This window comes from Sphaerodactylus townsendi, linkage group LG04 (genome assembly GCF_021028975.2).
Source record: "Sphaerodactylus townsendi isolate TG3544 linkage group LG04, MPM_Stown_v2.3, whole genome shotgun sequence".
In the NCBI taxonomy this organism is placed as follows: Eukaryota; Metazoa; Chordata; class Lepidosauria; order Squamata; family Sphaerodactylidae; genus Sphaerodactylus; species Sphaerodactylus townsendi.
In genome coordinates this window covers 68,182,449-68,203,210 of record NC_059428.1, presented here as the reverse complement: position 1 = coordinate 68,203,210, position 20,762 = coordinate 68,182,449, and positions in this window count along the sequence as shown.

Sequence of the window (20,762 nt, the reverse complement as noted above, 5' to 3'; positions counted from 1 at the left end):
AGTCACTATTTCAGCTTGTAAAGTACACAAATAAACTTAGTTTTCCCTGCCAATGATGCACATGTGTCATTTTTTCCATTTTTTAAATAAAGGAATGTATTCGAAGCTATGAAGACATAATATGAAAATTGGCTGCAGTTCTCATATCATGTCTTTGTGGCTTTGAAGACACTTCATTGAAAACAAAAAGATGGAAAAAAACAACACGTGCACATCACTGACAGGGAAAACTAAGTTTATTCATGTACTTTACAAGTTGAGATAGAAGCCACCTGGTGCTGCAAGCAAAGAAAAAACCTGAAAATGGTGGGTGCGAGCTGTGGAGAAACCAAAAGTTAGAAATTTAAACTCAGGTGAGAAAAATAACTCGTTTCCTGCTTCCTGTACAGCAAGCAGGAAACATTGTCAACCCATCCTGGGGGAAAAGATTGCTAGTTTAGCATTTTCAAAATAAATCTGTTTGAGGAGAAATAAAACTTCCTAAGGACACCTTGGGGAAAAAGTTGCCCAAACATCCTCCCCCAAACATTTATTTTCATGTCCTCAAGACATTTTATTTGTGCTGTTCAGAAAAGACCAATGACTAGTTTGTAGATTAACCAGAGTGGGGGGCACCATTTTAACAATTGGCCTGAAGAGGATTAAAAATTATTCAGAATGGTTGGAAAATTGAGAGTAACAGTGGAACTTAAAGGAGAAAAAGAGGGGAAAGAATTCAGTCTATTCAAGCTCCTAAAGTCTTACTGGTATATTTGGGCCAATCACACTACAATAAAAAAGCAACAAAATTGGACCACTCACAGAAGAGTCAGAGCTCTCCATAATTGCAGAAAGATAGGTCTTTGTCACGTAACCAAAAGAAAAAAGGGAAACAAAGCAGGCAGCACAAGCAGTCAAGGAATGTCATTGACGCTTTGCCCTAGTTGTGACTGTGATCCCCAACAGACCAGCCAACAACGGACCAAGCAGTGGGTGTTAGTAGCAGAAACCACTAGTAGACTGGTGGAGGGAGGGAGAGACACTGAGAGACAATCTGGGCTTTACATCACTATTCCTACTTTGCCATTGCTTAATTAACTATTAGGAATGTGGGCTGCTGGGTGTAGTAGTTTTTCTGTATACCGTTAGTTAGCTTCTGCTTGTATATTGTTAAGGAATGTAGTTAGTTCTTTTTCCTGTATACTGTTAGAGTGGGTTGGTTGGTCAGGTGTAGCCAGTTCCCTTGTTGGAGTAATTAGGTAATATTGCTAGGTTATCCTTGCAACAGTTATAGTTAGGCTGGAAAAGTTTTTAGTTTAATGTTGTGCATTGATATAGTGTTATGTATTGATTAACATATTGTTGTAAATGTATTGATATTGACTTATTGTTAATGTATTAATATTGTCCATGTATTGATATTTTTGATATGTTAATACTTTGCTAATGTATTGTTAATTTATTGCTATTGTATGCATTTAGTATGGATATATATTGATATGTTTTGTTGATGCTGCTGTTATTGGTTTAGCAAATTGTTAGGATTGATATGTTAAAGTCGCCATCTGTAATGTGATCTTTATTATTAGTCTTATATATTTTAACCATTTTTTTGTTATAATGTATCCTGTTTTGTGATGTTGTTAGCCACCCTGAGCCCTACGGGGATAGGGCAGGGAATAAATTGAAGGACAAATACAAAAAATAAAAATGAGGATTGAAAATGTTCCAGAATGATAGAATATTGAGCACAGCTGAGTTGTCATTTGCAGGGGGAAACGGGGAGGGGAAATTAGCTTGGTTTAGCCCTTAAGCATTTAGAGAATTTTGGAGGAGGAGGAGGTTTATTATTTGCTCTATTTATATCCCTTTTATCTCACCAAAGGACCCTGACCTGAATGGCCCAGGCTAGCCTGATCTCATCAGATCTCAAAAACAAGCTAAGCATGGTTGGTCCTTGGCAGAGTGGAGGTTTGAATTTGAGTCTCCCAAAGCCTAGTCTAACACTCTAATCACTACTCTAATCCTCTTTTGTGATTTTTTGTGCCCCCCCCCGAGATAATTAAGATTTGCTGCCTTCTAAATGTCTGAACATTCCCATTGAGTTCCACAGAACAATATCACATTGTCTTCAGTAAAGGCCATACGACATTCTATACTTTTAAAAAGTGCATTGGTTTGTTAAGGAAAATGTTTTGATAACATTGTCATAATTCCCTCAAATCCATCATTATCATATTGAACCATAAAACTTTTTTCATATCTGTTAAACATTTTTGAAATCAAATTGTTACTCAAGCCTTCAAAATAACTGGATTTTCATGTTTACAGTTTGACTAGCATGATGAGTTTCTTGATATTTACCAGTGGTTTCAGTAACTTCTTGCAGACCCTGAAGAAAGTTAAATTTTAATTTTCTTTTATTGCTGTTTTCCCTCGTATAACTCAACACAGTCTCATGATTCATTACTTGAAGAGAAAACTAAAGTTACTGATAGGATTGAGAACTCAACATTTTTTCAAACCATATCAGTTATTCCAACCATGTAGCAAATGACCTGTGTTACCTTGACAGAAGCATAGCAATTGTAATCAACACACCCTGCAGCATAGAAACTAAAAATAACTATTTAAGTGGGAAGGCATTATTGTTCCCAATTTACTGAGGAAAAATGGGGCTGAAAGGCAAGAAAAAGCCCACATGTACGTGATCTCCAGCTTCTGGCTACATGAACTGGAGCAGTGAAGACATGAAGTCATTTAACTGCCCTGACATCTCAACTGCATTTCACTTGTATCCAAGGAGTTCCATCAGTGAATTCCCCATATCTATCTAATGAATTAGTGGACAAATTGAAATTTAAAACAGACTTTGTCATATCATTGTCTGGTCCTCTCTAGCCACTGAACAACTAGGCTGATCAACCTCTTGGAATTACAATTCATTTCAAGACTACAGAGATCAGTTCCCCTGGACAAAATGGCAACTTCAGAGGGCAGACACTATGTAGTGATGCCAGGTCTCCTGGTTTGGACAGGTGAGCTGCTATGATCATCCACATAATCACTCTGTTGTCTACCAGCACTTCAAAGGCCAGTGAGAGAAAAATAAGGGGAAAATGGGGATGACTCATGCCACTTCTAGCAAAACCAGGAGGAAAAAACAGCGATTAATCTCTATGCCAAAGAGTTCTGAAAAAAAAAACAAGTTTGAGTGGGTTTATGGGGTAAAACAACCCAGATGTATGGTATATCAATATATCTTAAATGTGTGAAGAAGCATGCTTGCAAATACCATAGAAGTAACTCACTGAGTATGCTCACACTATTAAACTAACTATGAACATAATGCAAGGACTCCATGAATGGCTGGTACTGAAGTGGAAAATCTCCATTCAGTGCTGGAGAGACAGTTTAAAGAGTTCTTTCTGCAGTGAATATTCTTACAAGGATCAGAAAAAGATTATAGGAAGGAACTGGCTGCCTGCCACAACCTGGCACATTCCACAGATCTTGAGACTAAAGATGCAGCTAACACTGAGAACCAAAGTCCAAGGAACCAAAAGCCAGTGGAGTTTCAGAGTCTTCCCTGCCAGTACTGCAGGAGCAGGAACAGGATTGGCAAAGAACATATTTCACTCATGGAATTAACACTAGCTTGTCCAAAAGGCCACATCATTATGACTACAGAAACTCATTATGTACTGGTCTATAATTTCTTGTCAAAATTAACTTTTCCTTCTTTAAGTATTAGAGTTCTCTTAGTCTCTTTCCATGACTCTGGCATCTTTCCTTCTTGCAAAATAGAGATCATTGTATTTTATAGAAGTTGTAAAATTTCATCTTCATTTATAATATAATCCCAATAAACCATGTTGTCCTTATCTCTTGGACTTTTTTTAAAAAAAATCCTCTTTTAATCTTCTCTAAAGTACTTTGTATTTTCTTTTGTCTCAAGTTTAAAATTATGTTGTATTAAATGTTCTCTAATAATGCATTACTTGCATCCCAAACCATTCTTAAGTATGTTCCTTTATTTAAATTGTTTCTTACAATCCTGAAAAATTGTGTCCTTTTGAAATAAGTTTTCATATAATCTCCATCTGAAAGTATTAAAGTAAAATAAAGTTTCCCCTTCAGTCATGTTCAACCCTGGGGTACCACTGCAAGCAGTGATTTTATAGGCAAGCCGTTTTTGTGGGGTAGTTTGCCATTGCTTTCCCCGGCTATTCTTTACCCTTTAGCTATGAGCTAGATATTCATTTACCAACCAAGAAATGGATGGATGGCTGAGTTGACCATGAACCAGCTGCCAGGATATCTGACCCACAGGGGGCTCGAACTCCTGACCGTGTGGAGTGGCAGTGCAAGCACTTAACCACTACGCCATGCAACTCTTTTCTAAAAGTATTCGTCTTTCTTTTATAAACCAGATTTACAGGATTATGATCTGAAAATGTCTGTAGTAAAATTTCTACCTTAGCAGCTATGTAGACATCCAAATCATATCTGTTCTTGAAAAAGTTATATTTCTTTCTAAAAATGCCCCATATCACCAATATTATTTATTTTGGCAATGCAAATTCTAGCTACAAAAATTAGACAGGGGGTTAAAATCTCTGGAATAAAAAAAATTAACATCACCATTAACATCTCCAGTTGATATTTATTGTGATAACAGCACTAAGAAAAAAATTGATCTTATAACTTATGAGAGTATGATGCACAATCTAGCAAAACTGAAACACTGGCAAACAGTCAAAGATGGAGGAAATAATATTCTGTGGTGGTTATATCACCCAGTAGTATCAAAACTGAAAGAACAAATAGCCAAATAAGTTAAGAAGAAAGATGACATTCAAATAATTAATTACTGAAAATCCAAGGCATTTAATAGGAAATATGGTATAAAATGTTATGGATATGGATCATTGTCAATCCATCAAAAGTCTGTGATATCAAATCAAATCTGTGTTAAATGCTAATGTTATCTTTGCACTTTAATTTTGTAAATGGCTTTGAATAATAAAAAAGCAAGCCAAATATTTTAAATATGTAACTATTTCTCCTTGGTCCATCTTACTCAGGATTGTCTACTCTGACCAGCAGTAGTTTTCTGGGCTGTCACATAGAGAAAGACAACCACTGACTCTGGGATTTAGATAAAGGATTTTCTGCAGCCAATCCTTGGGCTCTACCACTGAGCCATAGACTCTCCCACAGTTCTCAGAACTAAACCTGGGATATTTAGCTTGCAAAGCACAGCTTCTACCACTGAGCCATGGTTGGCCTTCTTGTCCATTCCATCATGGGTTTCTCTGGGAAATGGCAAGACCACCTACTTGACTAGCACCAAAACAATGCTGGATAGCATGAGACTTTGGTATGATTGGCGCTGCTTGAATTATGGAAAGGGAAAGGAAGTAGAGAAACCCTTCATGTAATTGATGTGTGAGTTAAGAGCTGACAAGTCACTCCAGTTTATGGCAACCTTGGAGGTTCCAGTTCCGGCGTGCCTTGAAGGAGGTAGAGAATTGCATCTATATTCATTATTTTTAGCTTATAATGACTTTTTAACAGAATTTAAATGCCAGAGCCGCTTAACTCTGAGACCAGTTATCTTAATTGTTTCAGTTTATCATTTGCTACTCTTGGCTGGAATCAACAAGCTGTTTTAACTTTGAAGTAATAGGGCTTCTGTGATTTTTACTGAAACTGCTGCAATTAACCCTCTTTAACAGCTAGCTGCAATGGCAGCCTAGGCGTCTTTGTATTAAATCTCTCTTTTCTCCCCTCTTTTGGTAACACTTCTGATAATTTGAAAGATCACCAGCTGCAATTTGAAAGTTAAAATTAAACCATGGGTGCTGATAAAAGGAGGTCTTTTGGCAATGAGCAAGATGACAAAGTTATAAATCTCTTCCCAGCTAACAAGCAAAAAAAAATTCCTACTTCAAACTGCTTTGCTATATTGGAGCAAGTAGAGAACAGCCAGTGGGGTGCTATTTAGGAAATGCTGATACTCCCTGCGATGCATGTACTAGGTTTCACCAACTGATCCAGTAGCTTGCCCTCCCAATCCCCACCAAATATTTCAGGCTGGAAAAATGGAGCAGGGAAGAAGCTGGACTAGCTAAGCCATCTCTTGACAAACTATCATCTTGCTATTGCTACCTATCCATCCTACTCTGGTAACATCCAGATTAGATAACTGAAATGTACTTTGTGAGGGACTGCTCCTAAAACATGTTCAGAAGCTATGACTAGACCTAAACATGACATATAATCAATTTCACTACTTATTTATTTATTTATTTATTATTCCACTTTTATACCGCCCTCCCCCGAAGGGCTCAGGGCGGTTCACAACATTAAATAGAACAGTGGATATATTAAGAATTAAAACAATTTAAAAGCAGCATTCAGTTACATCAGTTAAAATAAGATGGCATCCGGCTATTAAAATCTCTACATAAGGGAACAGCGGGCTTTAGTTGTTTCTAGGCACCCTATCAGCGGCTGGACTCTCCAAAAGCCCGGCGGAATAACTTGGTCTTGCAGGCCCTGCGGAACTCGTTAAGGTCCCGCAGGGCCCGGACAGTTGGAGGAAGAGCATTCCACCAGGCAGGGGCCAGGGCCGTAAAAGCCCTGGCCCTAGTGGAGGCCAGCCGCATCATAGAGGGGGCTGGGATCACGAGCAGGTTGGCCTCTGCTGAACGCAGAGACCGACGTGGGACGTATGGGGCCAGACGGTCTCTCAGATACGAAGGTCCCAGACCGCGTAAGGCCTTACTGACTCACTGACTCACCCACACTGTACCAGCATCACAAAGTATTTATAGAAGAGATTCTATAGAAAGTATCCTAGTAGTTAACATGTCCTGGGAAAAAAATTAAAAATATTGTCAGACCCTAATGAATTAATTTGCATGAGAAAAAAATCATCCAACAGTGAATTGGCCACTTCAAAAATGGTTTGGCTCCTCCAGGTCATCAAAATCAAGCCCAGTGAAACAAATTATCAGGAACAATGTCAGATTTCTACATTCATTCATTATTGACCAGTTGCAACTTGAGGATGTATTATGATGTGCATGTAGTCCCATGTAAAGCTAATTACCCAAAGCATTGAAAAGTGGCAAAAATTTTACCTGGTACCTTTGATAGGATGCAGATGTGTGCTAAACTTCATCCCCCCTCTTCCGAATGCAATTGATAATACATATCTGACAGGGTTACATGAATCCAGATATACAAGTATAAGTCATGGCTACATATTATCCTGTCAAGTTCTGTAGCCATTCATTATTACAGTTGGTTTTGCTGGAAGACTCTAAAAATGAAGTGGGAAGTTTGAACTGGGAACATTTGGAACAAGAACTCCTCCAGTTTAAAAAGTCTGGCCCCCACTATAAGACCTGACTTCCTACAAATCACATTGGGCTGGTATTGGTTCATTCTCACTCCTTATGCCGCCCATCATTCCCTGCCAGTCACCTCTCTTGTAGTAAACATTTTCTGTAATCTTGGAAAAGACAGAGGTAAATAGTCTATTCTTCCTTGCAAGAAATAACAGGCGAGCCCCCAAAATATCAAACATATATTCTGTTGCAGCCTGGACTGTTCAGTAATAAGACTCAGGGTTCAGATGATTTCTTTATTATAAAACAGCATCAGGAAAGGAGCATGTAGACTTCTATTGCCAGAACTAAGCATAGTCAATATTGCAAGCACCATTATACCCTACGTCACACATTATGTCACTCCATCCTGCCCATCGATTTCCAAGGAGGGGAGGGCATCCTTCCAGTCCCACAATCTGCTGGAAGGAGAAACCGCCCTCCACCACTAGGGTCAAAACATTCCAGATTACTGAGAGAGCTGCAATAGCAGGTAGCTAACAAGCTGATAATGAGTCTGAGAAAAGGGGGAGGAAGGTGTTTTCTGAATAGAAAGCCTGAACAGAAGCAAGTGCCCAGGTCCAGGGCAGGAGCTGATCATGCCATATTTATAGATCTTTCCTACAAATCCATGAGAAATCGCAGTCAGCTGTTGTTTTTAGGCATGTCTTTGAGGGGAAACCATTATTATTTCAATATATCCCCCCCCCCCATGCCGACATCTTCAAAGATCCAGAAGTAGCTACAGTTAGAAGCAGATACTATTCTGAGTTGATCACTTTTCTTTGTAAACCGCTGAGTGGTGTAAGAGATTCTATGGTCTTCTCTTTGCAAATATAATATTCTTCTGTTATTTCCACTAGATGGCATCTCAGTTCTTTAAAACAGTTCTTTAAAAATTTCTTCAGTTAGTTTTCTGCCACATTTGTATGCCTTAAATGCAAATACCTCTGTCATTTATCAATAGAAGATTGTCAAACACTTTCATTAGCCTTGCTTCTGTGCATAGATACCTATGAATGGCTTCATGACATCATTTTTTGTGATCATTCTCTCCAAAGTTGACTTGACTTCAACGATCTCTTTATGCTAATCAGAAAATAAGATCCATAATTCACATTCAGCTCAGAAATATTTACTGGTGTTTGCACCGAGTGATATGTTATCTTGGTAACACAAATTAAATATTTTTACTCCGATGGATTTCCTGACTATAGGATTAAGCTATTTACAATGATGGTATGAGAAAAATTTATTTAGTTAGCTGCATTATTTTATCCCCCACTTCTTTCAAAAAGCTCAAGACAAAATACCTGGTTGTCTTATATTTTCTCTCTACAACAACAGCACTGAGGCAGGCTAGTCAGACAGAGAATGACAGATGTGAAAATTCTGCTTTACAATACAAAAAGCTACTAATGGTCACCATGATTACTGTTCCATAAAATGTTTTCCAGCACAATAAAATGTATATTTGAGACATGTCTCAGTAAGATTACTTCCAAAGGCACAATGCATAGAATGTCAACAGTAATGGAAATAAAAAAGGAACAGAGATATGGAATTGTTTTAGGTCATATTTGAAGCATTGAATTATGACCCATGACAATTATGAACTGCAAGAAAATTCATCTTATTATTGCAGTTTTCCAGAGACTTGGCAGGTGCAGAGAAGTTCTTTCTTGAAACTGATCTTTAACTGTTGGTTAAAAATAGAATTTTCTTGAAGGGAATCTGTACTCCATTTTGTTGGCATTTTACTTACTAAACTCTCATTCAAACTAGCTTACCTCATTACAACAACTACCTTTCCCCCCGCTAAGAGCTATGAAAAACCAGTCAAATATTACCTGTCACATTTCAGGCTCTAGGGGATTATATATACATGTTCAGTGCTGACAGCCTTTAGGAAAACTGGATTCCACATTAATCTATTGTGGCGAAGCATGCTACTGCAATGCAGCTTTTGTGCTTTGATAAACAAGTATCTTCCTTTCCCATAAAGTACTGTGGTAAGCTATATGTATATATAGATATAGATATTAAAACTGTATCATTAACTGTCAGAGAATCTCTTCATTCACATGCCCATTTCTTCTGGGAAAAAGACCCATCTGATAAAGCTCAGATTAGAGTTTTTTTGTGATCAAGAACTCTGCTTCAGAGACTCTGTAATTAGTTTGACTTTTTGAGCAAAGTCCTCAAATATAATAAAAGAAAATGTCACCATCTGGCTTTGGAGAGGGACTTTGTACAAATGATTTTATATTCCCCAGAGTACCATACTGGTTCAAGCTAAAGCAAAAATGAAAATGAACCTTTTTAACTTAAGCATTTTTAAATGGGGGTCATACAAAACATTTACATGGAAGAAGCATACTCCAGACTATTTCTTGAACTCTAGTAACGGGAGCAACTGTCAACTCTAGCACAGGTCAGGAGCAAAGCTTCCAAAGAGCAGAGAATCCCTGTTCTAAAAGCAGAAAAATACTTCACACATGCAAATGGAGAATTCCTCTACAGGCAGCACATTTTGTTTCACAGTGCAAGGTAGGAAGTTCCCATTTTATCTTTTTATACTTTTATTGCTTCAAATTGTTAAAATATCTTCTAGGTTTTTAAATCCCTTTTACATAAAAGATAAACAAAACAAATGGGTTAGGTATGCTGCAGAACAGATGACTTCCAAATGCAGGCTAGAATTCCTGTAACTACTATATGTAAGAAAACATCTAAATGCATCTAACTTCATGGTCTCTGGCAGTTAAATACAATTTGTATGGAGTGCCAGAACCATAGCTGCCCCAACCATAAAGTTATTTTACTACATACTTTCACTTATACTATATTATTCATGCTGGTGTTAAGATTCAGATTTTCAAAAACCTCAGCAGTTGTTTTGTTTTCTTTTTGCCAGTGGTTTTGAACTAGTTCAGACAGAAGTCAATTCCTCCATGTCATTCTCAGGGAGATGGATATATGATAGAACTAACATCTGACAAATTGTGTTTCCAAATACCTGCATCACTTCCCCAATGCAGTCCACTGCAGCAAAGCAGCCCCCCCCCCCAATTGCTGTATTTATTTATTTATTTATTTATTTATTTATTTATTTATTTATTTATTTATATTTTAGGCTTTTATACCGCCCCATCCCCGGAGGGCTCTTTGAAGAGAAGTGCACTAAAATCAGGGTAAGGACTCATCTGCACACATTTGATTGACTTCATCCACATCCATATCTGCACCACTTCCTCAATGCAGTCCACTGCAGCAAAGCAGCTTTTTCTCCCCATTACTATATTTATATGAAGAGAAGTGCACTAAAATCAGGGTAAGGAATCAGCTGCACACATTGAATTCATCCACATAGCTCCATCTCCAGTATGGTTCTCCATTTTGTGTGGAGGCATTTGATTACTTCTGAACCAGTGCTGAACATATGTGGGCAAGGAAAAGCAGAAAGAAGAATCAGTGGGGAAAATGTACATCTTTTAAGATGAGGTAGCTATTGCAAAAATATAAAAGGGTAACCAAAAGAGATCTGAACCACATTAGGTGCCTTGCTTTGAAATCTGCTCCAATAATCCTGCTTTTCAGACCAAGTTGTTTTCAGCAGAGGTACATAAACAGACTTGGTTTCCAAAGATCTCCCTCATCTGCAAGTGCATTTTTACTTAGAAACATTTCTCAGGCAACAAAGCTCTCCCTCATGCCTCCCAACCCCATCTAAAATATGACAAATGGAGGAAAGAAAGGAAAAGGTAGTAACATTCTCTGTTGTGCTTCATCGTGTTTCTAAGGAACTCAAGAATACTGACTACACCCTAAAAGTGTTTAGCAGTTGCCTAAAATGCTTATGTATATATAACTATATAATGTCACAAGCATTCCCTGTTATATAAGAGGTAAATCTTTCTAGTGCTGCAAGATTCAGAAACAAGGTATTTCTATCCAATAAATCCAGTGTAGGGATGCAATACATTTCTTACTAGCATGAAAATAGAGGTGAAGCTTTGTTATCTGACATTGGATCATTGTTATCCAGGACACTCAGTTAAGTAGTATCACTCAGCGGAAAAGCTCTTCCACCTCAGCCAACATGCCTCTGCATCTTTGCCAGCTGGCTTGATGCCTCCAACCATTGCTGGGCTTCTAACAACTGATACTACCAGCTAATATCACCCTCAGGTAACTTTTTCCTGCTCATTCTGCCTAAAACCTTTGGAAACCAGCTCTGCCAAAAGGATCCCAGGCAGATGAGATGGCCCACTTGTGTCTTCACTCTGGGGAGAGGACAAGGATCTTGCCTAGTGTGGATGCTGTTGCCATAGTGTTCCCAATGGGGTTGGGGTTGAGGGCTTCAGACTGTACTGGAAAGAGACCAGAGCAATAATCTTGAGTATCTGGCACATTTGATTAACTAGCAGCCTTCATTCTCCAAGACTGCGGGATACAAAGTTTTTATTGTATTCACTTAGAGGCATAACCACATTTCCAGTGTTAGAATATGATGTACCTTTCCCCTCACACTGATGTAATAAACTGATTTTTACTGATAATGTATCAGGATTTTTTTTGCTTTTGCATAGTTACTAACATGCCTGTCTAAAATATTGCACAGCATTTACAACCTGATCAAATACTGAAGTACACTGAACCATATCCATAATATTCAGGCATTTCTATGGTGTCTAAAGCAGTGAAGAGAATTATATAGATCAGGGAGATAACAGGGGACATTTGGCATATACAACAAAATAATGTATTTAACAAAGAGCATTTGGATATCTTATTAATATTATTTGGGCTTTGCCACAGACCAAGGGGCTGAAAATTGGAAAGGGGACAGATTCTACTAAGAAGAATTTTCATCTACAGGTCAGTCAAGCTGTTCTTATCATTTTTCTACATGAGTTCTTTCACACTTATGAGATCAAAATCTTTAGGGCCTGCACATCTTTAGCTGAGTTCAGTGCCTCTGGCTATATGCAGGATTGCACCCTGTAAAAAACAACTAAAAACAAAATAAACAGGATAGTGTCAGATTTAAGAAACTGACAGAAAAAAAGGAAAAATAGTTGCTCTTTGTTTTTCAAATTTTATTTTACAATTTAATTGGTAGCTCTTCAAAAACATCTGGCCTTTTCTAATTGCTCATCTCTGCCTTTCCTTTTCCTTGGTAGTGGACCATACAAATGTAAACTTAACTGAATCAATCTTTTAAAAAAACCTCAGCCTTTAAAAAAATTATTTGAATCATTTGTAACCTATATTCATGGCAAAGAGGTCCTCAGTGCCTCTGACTATATACAGGATTCTACCCTGAAAAAAACAACTAAAAACAAAATAAACAGGATAATATCAGATTTAAGAAACTGACAGAAAAGGAAAGGAAACTTCCAGGTGTAATCACCAAAAAAATAAATAAAGATGGATACGGTTGTATTATTTGCTATATTTGTACCCCATTTTTCTAGCAATTGTCTCCCAAAGCAGGTTACATCAATGAAGAGGTGCAGTCTCTGCCCTCTCACAGGCCCTTTCCGCACGGGCTGGAAACAGCGCCCTGGGGACAGCAAAAACGCCATCCCCAGGGAGCTGTTCGCACGGCTGTCCTCCTGAGCGGCGCAAAGCTGCCATTTCAATCACAAGACAATTGGACATACTATCCTGATATTTAGAAATCAATAGGTAAGCTGTTAATCAGCTCAACCGAGCGATCCCAGCATGGAAATCCATGAACTTCAGGAAGAGAGCTCCTTGCTCCCGCCCTAGATTGCGCTATGGGGTATAAAAGTACTGTTCACCCCAAGCTCATTGCTCTTTACTAGTCTGAACCTCTCTTGTGTCCAGTTGTTTTTGAGTCATGATATCGTCCTTCACTTGGATTCACATGCTGGTCATATGAATCTTTGCCTTCTTCAAGAACCTCTCATCTGAACCTAGGTAACGTATAAGTCCCCGCTACTCCCCTCCTAATCTTTCATCCAAACCTATTTTTCCCTCCTACTTATATCTCTTAGGAACTGTTGTGTAAGCCTCTTTATGTCTTACTGTATGAATATTCTTACCAAAAACCTATAAAAATATTTAATTTCCTTGCATTTAATTTCTTTGCATTCTCTGTAGAATGTTTCAAGCCATTTTCTGGGATAGTTGTTGTAAAGATCCCCTTGCTAGCCTACCTCTCACTGCCAAGCTGAGTTATTCCGCACCACCATTTTAAACATTCTTACTGTTGAGCTAGCATAACAAGACCCCCTAGAATTTGTTCAAAACTCTATGATTAAACCAACAATGATGGCAGTATCTAAGAAAACCATCACATTGCAGCAGGTAAGTCAGATCAGTTGGCAGGGGTAAATGCTGGGGGAAATATGGGATCATTGGTGTCCTGTTGATGCCATGATGTTACTTTTGGTGCAACTTGGACATCACCCTGTCAGCATTTGCCAAAACCTCAATGGTTAAATCATAGAGTTTTAAATGCTAGAGCTTCACAACTTCAAGGTCATGGATATCAACATATTATTAGTGAGGTCCCCACACATGGTAAGCCTCCAGCCAGTTGCCAGTCTGAAGTAACCCTGCATCAAAGAAATTATATTGCAATGGACCTGTGGCAATAGCATTAAAAAGATCAATAGACAAATTGGCTATTAAATCAAGTAAAACTAGAGCAAAGAAGCAAAATGCCAACATAGAGATTGAAGCACCATCAAAAGAATTTACAAAATCAACAAAAGGCCCAGGAAAGTTAAAAACAATAATGTTTTTACTGGTGCTTAAAACTTAGTATGATTATTATTATTTATCTACTTCACTGATACTCCACTTTTCTTCCCAACAGGGATTCAAAGTGGCTTATATCATTCTCCCCTTCTCCATTTTATCCTCACAACAACTGTGTGAGGCATGTTAGACTGAGAGTGTTTGACTACTAGCCCATGGTCACCTTGGTACTTTCTATGGCAGAGTGGGGATTTGATGCTGGGTCTCCCAGACAGTCCAACACTCTAATTACCACCTTAGCACAAACTGTGCAGTAGATTCACATGGAAGCTACTTGTCTTTCAAATATTCTGATTCCAGAATGTTTAGGCCAGAGGTAGGGAACCTGTGGCTCGAGAGCCACATGCGGCTCTTCTGCCCTTGCACTGTGGCTCCACGAGCCGAGCTGCCGGCCCCATCCTTGCCCACCCTGCAGGCAACAGGGCGGGCGCACCAACTGCCCACGGTCGGCTGGGCCGTGACGCAGGCTTCCCCTCTCGCCCGCCCCGTTGGAGGAGGGGGGCCCTTTCCCGGCGGCCGGTGAGGCCGAGCCGCCGGCTTCATCCTTTCCTGCCCCGCAGGCAGCAGGGCGGGCGCATCCATGCGCTTCTCAGAATGAGCGGAGTAAAAGGTTTTTTAAAAAACCCTATATATATAGTGTTATCATTATTTTAAATGTCAAAAATTATTTGCGGCTCCAAGTGTTTTCTTTCCCGTGGAAAACAGGTCCAAATGGCTCTTTGAGTGTTAAAGGTTCCCTATCCCTGGTTTAGGCATTAAAGATAAGCAGCAACACTTTGACTTCTAGTCGATCGCCCCCTCCATATCCTTGTTCATAGCATCTGCTACCTCTCCTTATTCCATTAAATAACAGATAAATGAGGATGGATATCATAAGTATACCGATGACATTTTTCTCCAAATGTCTTATGATCAACTTTTAATTCCAAAACTAGGTCAGAGAATAGATGGCTATGGGTTAGGATGATCAGGTTTATTCATGAAGGCCTGCAGTTGCAAAGCCATCAGCTTTTTCAGCACTTTGCCCAAGAGGGGGGTTTCCCACTGATCAACAGTTGTTAACATTGTTCAGATGTAGGGATAGTTTAGGAGGTGTTTCACAAGCATATCTTTTAAGGCAGGTAGGATTAGCCTCTCCTTTACTACTGCTTGGACCCAACCGGGCAAGGGTAAAGGTTGAGCACTGATACAGTAGGTCACAATGCTCAGAGCAACTTGTCCACATCTTCAGAGTACAGCAGCTTAAATTCATCCAAGCAATTACAAGATGTTTGACCTTTGGTGACATTCTGCAATCATTGTGCTGAAATGGTTGCATCTAAATTGTGAGGGATGTAAGTGAGCACTTAAATCTTCCAAACTAACATCAAGGTCTTGATGCAAACAAACAAAAAAAGTGCTTCAGGCTCTTTTAAGGCTTCTAGCTGGACAGGAACAAAATATTCTGCACCTTTAATAGCAGTTTAATTAGTGGAAAGGGACAGTTAAATATTTTCATTGAGTGAAGTTAAGTAACTTTACCAGATCATTGCTTGCAAATCAACCTGATATTAAAGGGACAGCTAAAGGGCCCTATTTAGAGCTGGCATCCCTACAACACTCTGGGTTTTCCTTCATCTATTTTCAAGTCATCAGCCAGCCTGCTGCTCCACCCTAATCTCAGTGAATCAAGTAGCAACATGGTCACTACTGTATGGTAGTGGGCAACTAGAAATGATTATGTCAACTGCCTAGACCCATGATGGCAAACCTATGGCGCAGGTGCTCAAGGCGGCACTCAGAGCCATCTCTGTGGGCACACATGCCGTCATCTCCCCCTTCCCCTTGACCAGCCAGCAAACACGTTGGGAGTCACGCTGCACAGGCTGGCCGTGCACAAGGTGCTCTGCCAGCCTGGGCTGAGCTTCAGGAAGGTCCTCTTGAGTCAACCTGATTTTGCTGTAAGTACCATCAACCGCCCTACAAGTACCCCCTCTCCCCCACAAAGCTTGGGAGACTGAAGGCTGGCACTCTTTTCTTGGCATGTAACTTTTGGGACCAAACTAAAGCTTTGCGGGTAGGATTAAAAAGCAGCAGTCTGAGTGAGCAGCTTCCATTGGGAGGAGTGCGTCTGCCAAGAGCAGGGCAGGCGCAGTGGTGGGATTCAGGCACTCGCCCCGATTGGAGTGAATTGTTTGCTAAGGGCTCTCCTCCCCTGGGAGAGACTGTGATGGGGCTTTTAGTGCCTGGGAGTCCAGGTCGGGGAGGAGAGATCTTGCAAGGTCCCTAGGCTCGCTTCCATTTCACACTGATAAAGAATTGAGCTAAACCAGGTCCCGACCAACTAGCATTGTCAGAATTAGGTCCATTCTGATAGAGGCAAATGTGGGACAGAGAGGTCCATTTGAAAATATTCTCCATGCCTTTTTACTTCTATTTTGTGGTGGTAGGGTTATTGGGTTTCAGAAAGCAAAAGTTTTACTTCCCTCTCCCCCCCCCTGCACCCTTCCCCCTTCTCCTGCCAGGCTTCCAGTGTGATAATAGTGTAATTGTTTCAGGAGATTATTTGCATTTAACTTCAGACCTAGTTTTGGGGAAGCAGTGTAGGTAACCCTGTTAAGCGCTGTTAAACCCTTCTGATTTTCATGGGAAGAACTAAAGCTCAATCTCTTACCTGGCAGTAAGCTCGGTTGCTAACAATAGGGCTTGCTTCTGAGTAAACCCTTCTAGGGTCGTGATCCACCCATTCAAAGTGTTGCACGGTTGCTTCAAAGCAAAGCCACCGACTACTCCTGAGTAACACGCACCTTGGAATCAACCGTTTTTTCTAAACTAAAACCTCAGTATTCAGGTGAAATTGCCGTGTTGGCACTTTGCAATAAATAAGTGAGTTTGGGGTTGCAGTTTGGGCACTCACTCTCGAAAAGGTCCACCATCATTGGCCTAGACCAGACCTGGGCATTATACGGCCAGCGGGCCGTATCCGGCCCGCCGGATGACCCTGACCGGCCCCCCTGCCTTGCTGGGGAGCACAGCCGTATTTGCCTAGGGACAGTACCTCTTGTCCCCAGGCGCATCCATTTTGGTCATGTGGGGGGGCGCCAAAACATCCCTGCACACAAGCTGATTCAGTAGGCCTTAGCAAGCCCGGCACTGAGGCAGCGACTGTTGCCAGTGCTTGTTGTAGCCCCGCCCATTCTGTACGGTGGCCTGGAGTGTCCAGGGGGCGGGGAGAAATCCCACTGTGCTCCCAGGAGCAGGACTGGGGCGCTCCGCCTCCCCTCCCTCTGACCCAGTGTGCCTTATTCTCCCTTACTCACAAGCCTTCTGGCAGACTGGCTCCGATAGGTACAGGAGAAGGGAAGCTGAGCTGGATCCCAGCAGCAACAGAACTGATGATGATGCTGGCATTTGTTTGGTAAACCTTCAGATGGGGGTGATTTGTGAGAGATTTATATGCTTAAAAGTTAATTTCCCCTTGCACTGGCTTGGAGCTGTTTCTCAGGCCAGCCTACCTCACAGGGTTGGTGTAAGGACAAAATTAGGAAAGAGAGTTGGTGGGGAGAGAGCCATGTATGTTTTGCTGGGGGTGGGGGGTGTTTTGTGCAGTGGTGCAAAAAATCATTGTTTGGTCGTGGTGGGGAAGGGTGGCCGCCCATACCGAGGAGGGGGCGCCAAATTCAGGTTTTGTCCCCGGGCTCCAGTTTGCATAGATACACCTCTGCTGGGGAGTGAGGCGCCTTTGAAAGCCCCGCAGAAGCTGGTTGCCTTGGCTGCCGGCTATGCGGCTTTCAAACTCGCCCCCCCCCTGGCTTGTTGGGAGCCGAGGCTTTGAAAGCCCCATGAAGCTGGTTGCCTTGGCTGCGGCTTCTGCGGGGGCTTTCTAAAGCCTGCCTGCGCTGAGTCTTGAAAGCCCCAAGAGAAGCGCCGATTGCCTTGGCTGCCGGCTTCTGTGGGCTTTCAAAACCACCTCGCCCCCCCCCCCTGCGTTTTGGCCCGGCCCTCCACAATATTTTCTGTTTCTTATGCGGCCCCATGGAAAAAATAATTGCCCACCCCTGGCCTAGACCATCTCTGAGCTCCAAAGATCAACTGGAGCTTTAACAAAAAAATGCAGAAAGCATCTTATGGATATCAGGAATTCATCCAGGTCTGTCAAACTTTGAAGATGAACTAGCCTATCCCACACAATTTTACATTTACCATTATGTATGTATGTATGTATGTATGTATGTATGTATGTATGTATGCATGCATGCATGCATGCATTTATTTTTTATTTTTTATTTTTTATTTTTTATTTTTTATTTTTTATTTTTTATTTATTTAATATTAAATTTTTATACCGCCCCTCCCCCGAAGGGCTCTGGGCGGTGCACAACAAACCAACAAACAATAAAAACACACAAAATACAAAATGTAAATTAAATATTAACTATAAAATAAAACTCTTTAAAATACAGCATACAGTACAGAATTATTGGCGTCCATCAAAATCCACAATAAAACCCTCCCAAAGTGGGGGAATGGTGTGCCCCAAGATGTTAGGGACCCAAAGAAGGACGGAAGAAATGTCATTTTTTTTGTCTGCCTTTCTTACTGAAAATCAAGACAAATTAAAGTGCAAGCCTATTTTAATCAACAGGAATGGGACATCCAATAAACAACACAAAAGACGTTTGGATTGCAGAAATTGCCTGTTCAGATGGGTGAAACTATCATGGTGGAGCAAAAGATGAAAAGCAGTCCAGATAAGAGGGACAAATGCCATGAAGGGCTTAATATATGGTGGCTAATACCTTGAACTGAGCCTAATAGCTGATAGGCAGCCAATGCAGTAACAACACAATGGGAGTAATATGCATGCTGAATCAAGCTCTTGATAATAACAAAATTACAGTGTTCTTCACCAGCTGAAGTCTCCAGGTTGACTTCAAGAGGAAATCTGTGTAAAGTGCATTACCATTTTCTAGTCTCTATGCTATCATGAAGGGTATCCAAATAAATTACTGTGAATCAAAATTATTATCACTCCAGTAATTCAGGATTGTTGCTTTAAGAGAAAATCTGGTTTCTGTCCCAGTGGAAAAATTAAACATTTTGTGCCTCACATTGCGCTGGCCAAGAAAGCCAATGCAATTCTGTGCTGTATCAATAGGAGTATAGTGTCTAGATCGAGGGATGTAATTGTACCTCTCTATTCTGCATTGGTTAGACCTCACTTGGAATATTGTGTACAGTTCTGGACACTGCAATTCAAGAAGGATATTGACAAGCTGGAATGGGTCCAGAGGAGGGCAACCAAAATAGTAAAAGGTCTGGAACCCATGCCCTACAGGGAGAGACTTAGGGAGCTGGGTATGTTTAGTTTGGTGAAGAGAAGGTTAAGAGGTGACATGATAGCCATGTTTAGATATTTGAAGGGATGTCATGTTGGTGAGGGAGCAAGTTTGTTTTCTGCTGCTCCAGACACTCCTCCAAATACTAATGAGGACTGACATTGCTCAGCTCCAGGAGTCAAGGTGAAGGAAAAGAAATTCCACTTAAACATCAGGATAAACTTCCTGACAGTAAGGGCTGTTTGACAGTGGAATGCACGACCTCAGAGTATGATGGAGTCTCCTTCTTTGGAGGTTTTTAAACAGAGGCTGGATGGCCATCTGTCAGCAGTGCTCTGATTATGTGTTCCTGCATTTCAGGGGGTTGGACTTGATGGCCCTTGAGGTCTCTTCCAACTCTATGGTTCTATGGTTCTAAGTTGGAATATGAACACTTCTTATTGAACATAATAGCTCAAGAATTGAAAATATACAAAATGGAAGCTTTTTCTTCCTATTCAAAGCATAATTGGCATCCTTGAAATAAAACCCAAATTGATATCTTTCAATACCATGCCAATGAAGGAAGATGACCATTTATACCAGGGGTAGGCAACCTGCGGCTCTCCAGATGTTCAGGAACTACAATTCCCATCAGCCCCTACCAGCATGGCCAATTGGCCATGCTGACAGAGGCTGATGGGAATTGTAGTTCCTGAACATCTGGAGAGCCGCAGGTTCCCTACCCCTGATTTATACCATAAAGTTTTGCCCAAATAGCAGTGTCCTCAGGGTCATCCATGATGTGATGATGTCAGTTCTGGAAGTGATGTCAATGTGTCAGTGCTACCCTCCATTTTCAGCTAGTATGTTCCCTCACCAGTCACCATCACTGCCCTAGGTGAGTGAGCTCGGAGCAGGCCACTCCAGTGGGGGGGATGGCTACTCTAAATGTTGAGGGACAAAATTAGGACTCAGATCCAGATGTATGCAGTACCACAGTAACTACAGTTTCTCTACACTGACTGCCTTTGAATGACTTGGTCATCCACCCATCCCTTACTTTCTTGTTATTCATGTTACCACTGCAGTGGTGGTGGAAAATGTTGACAAATTGCAGCAAAAGTATAGCTACCCCGTAGTGTTTCCATGACAAGAGACATTCAGACGAGACAGTCATTGCCTGCCTCTGTGCAGCAAACCTGGACTTCTTTGATGATCTCTCCTCCAAATACTAACCAGGACTGACCTTGCTCAGCTCCAGAGAACTAACAAAACTGGGCTAGCCTGG